Source organism: Mycetomoellerius zeteki, unplaced genomic scaffold (assembly GCF_001594055.1).
Source record: "Mycetomoellerius zeteki isolate Tzet28-1 unplaced genomic scaffold, Tzet1.0 scaffold15, whole genome shotgun sequence".
NCBI lineage: Eukaryota > Metazoa > Arthropoda > Insecta > Hymenoptera > Formicidae > Mycetomoellerius > Mycetomoellerius zeteki.
In genome coordinates this window covers 396,645-403,402 of record NW_017256447.1, presented here as the reverse complement: position 1 = coordinate 403,402, position 6,758 = coordinate 396,645, and the positions used below count along the sequence as shown (strand labels likewise).

The following is a 6,758-nucleotide window of genomic DNA, read 5'->3' as shown; positions in this document are numbered from 1 at the left end:
ATTCATTACGATAAATCGTTGATAATTGAATCCCTCGTTCAATCGTGATTACGATCGCGCACATTCCCTTACCGAGTCTCGGACAAAGTCGATTCTTATCCTCCGCGGGACGTCGACAGGCGCGAAATTAAAAAGAAACAAACACCGCGCGGTACCATAATCGATATCCCCCCTCGCAATTCGCCGTCGTCTTCACTTCGCGGCGGCACGTCGTAGCGGCACGTTCCATCCCTTCCGTCGATCAACCACCCCCTGTGCGCTCGCTCTTCGTCGCCGTTGGAAATCGAGGACTCATAACTCGCCGTCCTAAACTCGCCGCCTAATCGACTGGAGTGCGGCTGCTATTCCGAATCGGGGTACATCCGGCGTGATGCCGTGCGGGGTAGGAGGGAATGGAGGCTAAATTGTGCGGTGGAGCGCGGATAGTTGAAGCGATCGACGCGCACGAACGAGCGGCCGGGGATGAGAGCGAGGAGAGGAAGTGTGTGCGTGAGAGAGAGAGAGAGAGAGAGAGAGAGAGAGAGAGAGAGAGAGAGAGAACGCACGCGAGTGAGGGGTAAGTGAGGAGTAACCGTTGGTGGTGGCGTTTGCGACGTGGTGGGGAAAACGCGTAGGGATACCATGACGGAGGTGGCGGAAGCTGTCGAGAGAGGGTGGCTAGGTGATGGTGGGGATTTATCACTCTCGGTGGCGTGCCGTAGCCGCACGCGGCACTCGGCAGTTTACAGCCGACCGCCGGAGCGGTGATCTCGTGGTACTTTCGGTGGGACATTGCTTGACGCACGTTATTTTACGCTTTGTCCTTGCGTACTCAAGGGTGTGCGTGGCTGAGGGTTGTAAAGAGAACATTTTGTAGAATTTCGATAGATCGCGATCGATCGTTTGATAATTGATCACCGATGGGGGAAGACGATCCGTGGACGGAAGTTGGTGGCCGTTTCGTGCCCCTTGTGCAGTGCCACGTGACGCGGAAAGCTTAAACGGAGAAGACTGCTGCCTCGCAACGAAACCTTCGCTGTTTCCCAGCAATTGTTGACAGGTAAATGCGATCAGAGATCAGATCAGATCAGATCACAGCGAGATAGACGGACTGGCGGGAAATAGAGTGGGACTTTGATGAGAACTCTAGATTGCGTCGAGATTTGATTACTCCAAATGTGAAAGAATGTAATTACTCGGTTCGGTAGGTAGTATTTATCAATCTCGATCTCACGTCCCACACGAGCAGCATAATATTTCTGTGCAAAATGCATTTACGAAACATAAGATGCAGAACGTAGGATGAGAGGAGAGGAGAAAATAAAATGCGCCGATAAGATCGCGACGCGTGTATATAGACGGTGTATAAAATGAACGTGCATTTGCTAAAGAAGTCGCGTGAGAGTCTCGCGTTAATTATAAACTGTCTTGCTTTTTAGCTTGGCAGATAAGCACGCGCTGGCACACTTCTGTATAGTCATTCACCCCCTTCTTGCGCGCTTGCATCTCTCGCGCGAGGGTCCCGTCTCTCATCGACCGACGTCTGTTCCAATTACCGGTCGCGTTTTAAGGCGATTCCGTTGTAGGGCTGCCGTTAGCCGTTAGCCGACGCGGATTAACTGCATCCTTAGAAATGACTCGTATAGCTCCTTTACTTCGTGATTCCTTTGTCCCGCTGAATCGTCGTAACGGCGCGTGATTATCGACTAGCGCGGCTGCGAGGGGAACGCGATTAATTGACGCCAATCCTTGAGACGTTTAATTAAAATTAAAGAGACATTTAATACGGCAGTTAATTAAATTATTTATTCGTCAATATGTATGTACATATTTTTTTCGCCACGAAAAGCAACGTGCATCTCTTTTTTGTAGTGAAAGAAAAAATGGCGTGAAATTAAATTTTGTTTAAGGACGGTTCATAGTCGATTCTTATATTTAAGACTATCTTAAGTACAATCTTAAGATGACATGAACCAATCATAGAGCTATATTAGCATCTTAAAACATTACTTAAGATATTACTTAAGACTATCTTAAAATAAGAACTGACTATAAATACCGGCCTAAGTTTTTTTTAGGGTAACTTTTTTCCTCCGAAAAATTGAAAGTTGTAATTTATGTATTTGAAATGTAATTTATATAACTGAAAAATTTTAAATTTACAAGCAAAATCCAGCCTTGATCGTATTTGGTGCTTCTTACTTCTCTCTCTCTCTCTCTCTCTCTCTCTCTCTGTGTTATTCACATTCAATTTATTATTGAAATTGTAGTATCCAAAGTCGATTAGATAATTTCATTCATTCATGAGAATGGAGCTACGTTTCTTCATTGAACCGTCTTAGTAATGTCTCAAACGGATGCTATGAGATTACGTAATGCACTATGTATGAATCGTTTTCGAGATATCGTCATCCAATATGCAAGAGCGAGCCGGTTGCAGCGCGTGACAAAGCTTTCACGAAGATTAGCGCTAGGTGCAATCTCGCGAGCGATTCGTCGGAATAGCACATTATTATATAGCCTTTCAGAATTTATTTTAAAGTCTATTATGCGTGACATGAGTGAATTATAAATATATTTTTACTATATGTAAAAGGAAATAATCCATCGATTTAGGATCTAATAAACTATCCGAGATAAAAATATATCGCTTTATTTTCTAACTTTTCAAAACAGATTTTTCATACTTATTTATTTGACAAAAATTTAAATATTGTACAGCCTTAATCATAAGTATAAAGCATCTCCAATTTATAGCATTTTCTTGAAAAAGGCGATAATAAAGACCAAAGGAGGAGTAATAAAATATTACAATTATTACAGAAATAAATATTATTTTCTATTAAAACTGTTTTAATTTATTTTTATTTAGCTGTAAAACGTTTACGTCAATTTATGGAGATATTTTATATTTATGGCTAAAAGGTATGTTTTGTATTTTTAAAAACTTATATATCGTCAACACATTCAAGATCTTCTTTCGTGGCGTAACATACACTCTCTATTTACGCGAAAATTTAATTAGAATCTTAATTAACGAATTATCGAGCGTCGAACATCAGAAACCTTCACCTTCGATGAAGAAATTGAAAAGGAAATTCCAGCGGATAAATGCGGCTGATGAATTTCTTCGTTAAAGAAAACTGGAAATATCACCATCTTCAATCTTCCCTCTCTTTCTACGACCTTTCACAAGATAAGATCAGATCCTTCTCGCGTAACCACATCACGCATTTTATTCCCACATATGTCGTCGGTTGAAGTCGAAATAATGAAGCTAACTGTACGTCCGGACGAGCATCCCGCCCTGTTTCTTGAAAGCCCCGCCGCCTTCTTCATCAGCGACCTTTCCTCTCTCACCTCCTCTTCTCTCTTTCTCGTCTTCTTCCTCCTCCTCCTCCTCCTCCTCCTCCTCCGTCGCCGTCCCGACGTCCCGCCAAGAGAACGTCTCAACTGTCGGCCACCCGCGTGTACTCGTCCGTTTGAATGCCGATAATTGGCACTAGTTTCAGCCAGCGGCGGGGGCTCGTTAGCCGGGCCAGGCTAAAGAGAATCGCTTAATTATTTCGTTTGAAGTTCGCTTCCGATGGAGGTAGGTAGGTAGATACGGTTAACACGCGCGCGGATAAATCGAGAAAGCTCGTGCGAGCGCGAGACCTTCGAACCGACCGCGTTTGTTTCGCACCGACAAATTGCCGCGGCTAATTAGCCTCGCAGGCTAAAAGAGGAGAAAAGGCTGCTGTTGCCGTCGTGGACGCTAGTTGCTACTGCCACTATTTCGCCAGTTTATTACCGCGACTGCTGAGTCGAAACTGTACCGCACTGCCTTCATTGTTTCGAAAAATTTCTCCGCTGTTTAAATTAAGTGAAACGTTACCGGTTCTTAATATAACGATCAATGAGCTTCTAAAAAATTGATTAAAACTTGTGCAGCTCTTAATGGTTTTACAAGACAGCGTATTTTTCTTTTTTAATTAAAATTAAAAAATTTTTAATTGAAACTAATGCACTTAGTAATAATAGTAAATACACTGTTAAATATTAAAATATCAAATTTAAACTAATTCTCTAAATTAAATAACTAATTTTGTTGTTTTTAGCTATCAAGTATAATATTTTAATATAAAATGTATGATTAAGAAACAGTCACATCAACTCATTTCTGTGGTTAAATTGCATACAGTTTCAAGATAAATGACGTCCATGGTAACATATATGCACTTAGGAAATAGTAAATTCAAGTTAAATTTAATACATTTCTTGAGTTTAACGCGCCGCTATTGTTTAACCTTTAGAGGATGTGAGTCTATTTTTAAAATCTTAATAGCTTTTACTTACTTAGTAATATTTGTTATAAATTCATTATTTCATTATATTTCTTGTCCTAAAGTATGATATTTTTTCAGACTGTAACGACTTTCCTATCATATATAATAAAAGTTAAATTATAAAGACATATTGAGTAATAACGATCTATAAGAATGATTTAAAAAATTTGGTACAATTTGACATTATGAATTTAACTGGAGATAGTAGAAATAAATAAATAAATGTAATTTAAGTGATCCGAGTATACGTATAAGTACACATCACTCATAAACTTCGAAACAAGGGTCCAACAGTCTCGGGGCCAAGTATTCGTCGCAAGTTCTTTTAGAAAATAACAGTGGAAGTTTCTCTTTCGCTGAAGCACACCTTTTTTTCACAAGCAGCATTTTCCTCGTTTTCCGGACATTATAGCGTGGTAGCGAGCCGCTGCTATAATTTAATAACGCCGGGGCGCGCGTAATGCCTTTCGACACGAGTCAGCGATAATTCCGCGGCGAATGTCCAATAAAAAGCCACTTTGCCCGATCGAAATATCAAATGTAATCCTCTTAAGTCGGCCGCACCGTCGAACGTGTATCTCGCGAGCTGACCATCGCACCCTGTCCTCCCTCTGCTTCGCATCCCCAGTCCCCCAGCGGTCTATCAACCTTCGCCTGGACTCTATCTCTGTCCGCCTCGGTGAGCTACTAACTTTTACTTCCCCTCTCTTCAATACCCTCTTCTCTTTCCTTCTTTATCTCTCTCTCCTTTCTGTATTGCTCTCGTTTCGCCCTTTTCTCTCCAACCGTCGTCTTCTTTAAGTCGGAGGGGCTGCTTTTACGGCGATTGAAGCTTCTCGTGGGTCCTTGGGCATACCGCCAGATGGCAGTGCCGCGTCCTTCTGGGCGTCGTCCCCGATATCCTTTTCCTACGAGATTTTTCTCTGCGTAGTGATGCCCTTGTGTACTTAGGGTGTCGCACGCGTCGCTTCAGAACGCCAATCTCGGTATCAAGTACATCAGTACTTAAAAGTAGAAGAGAATATTGAGAAATAGAGAAGCTAAATGTGAACTTCCAAGACGATCTGAAGAAATCAAAATCGCTCCAGCAGAATTTCAACCACGCGATATAGACGACTGAGAGAAAAGTTCATGAACTATAGGGATCGATGGGTCGATGCGGGGTTATTAAGAGATATCATCGATCGCGAGGGGCACGGAAGCAACGCGGACGACACTGGCGCGAAATTCCGCAACATTCTTTTATCGATCGTTAAAAGTTTCATCGGCGCTCGACGGTTGCTCCTTTAGTGCAACGCTATTGAGAGTATACCTCGTACAATTAGCTTCGCTCATTAAAGAACCATTCGCAACGGCACCGAATGCCGGGCTGATGTTGAATAATTAGCATTCGCTACCGACCAAAATCGATTTGTTAATTAATAAAGCGCTAACGTTCGCCGTACTAATAATACCGGTCAACAATTGAATAGAGAGCGCGTTCATTAACTCGCCGCGCCGCAGCAGCCAGCTAACGCCGGGCATCCCCGGATCGACTCTGTATCGACTCGGATAATCGAATTTGTCGCTGGGGGCCCCCTCACGAGTGGGGCGACTTCCTAGCATATAGTCGCGTAAATGACGTTATTTACAAGAAAGGAATGCGATGACTATGAAGGAAAAAGACTTTATTTTATCGTTGGACATTCTCGTATAATCCTTTCTTCTCGCTCTCCTTGTGTTTCTTTCTCTTCATCGTCTTTTTTCTTTTCTCTTTCCGTTCTCTCACCAACCAGCCAAGACTCCGTGCCACGAATTTTCCTCTCCGCCCTTCGCAGGAAGGAAGCCCGGAGGAAAGTTCCTTTTCCAACTCGTTCGGTGTGCTCTGACGGGTTACCGGCTATTGGCCAGGATATCTTTCGATTATCAAGACCATCCATACCTACCGCCTTAGCCGAGCCGGCTCCATTGTCTTCTCGCTCTTTCAATTAATGTTTTGATTGATTTCGGACCCTCGGCTGGAGAACGCGACCTTCCCTCGATCGGCGTGTTCTGTTCGTTCTCTCTCTCTTTCTCTCTCACTCTATCCGGGTCGGCATTCCATGGGAAATGGAGTGCGAAGACGTGAGAATTTCGCGCGAAATAAGGATATTACACCTTCGTTGCTTCCTTCATGCCGCAATGACATGAACTTACAATAATGGATTCAATTAATGCCCGTTTCTATCAATGTAAATTAACTTCAATCGTGGTTCAACTTACGCTTAATCTTCTTCTAGTTCTAAGAATAAGAAAAACATGAAAAGTAAATTGAATCGAGATTGAAGTTAATCTATGTTAGGAACGTGCATAAATCTTAAGACGATGATTTTCGTATTGAAAGCTATTTTCTGAGAAAGCATAATTTTAAAGTATGATTACCATTAAAATTTGCTGTAGCGAATTAGATTTTTAGATATAAAAAATAATAGA

The 6,758-nt window shown here is 42.3% G+C and overlaps 1 protein-coding gene across 1 annotated transcript in view; it reads left to right on the top strand.

Annotated features, from left to right (window-relative positions):
• Nucleotides 1-874: 874 nt before the first annotated feature.
• LOC108720417 (LIM domain only protein 3) overlaps nt 875-6,758 on the top strand; it is a 33,321-nt gene continuing 27,437 nt past the window's right edge. The window contains exon 1 of the mRNA XM_018444415.1: nt 875-1,039. The gene's annotated coding sequence lies outside the window, so the exon portion shown is untranslated. The remainder of the gene's footprint in view (nt 1,040-6,758) is intronic.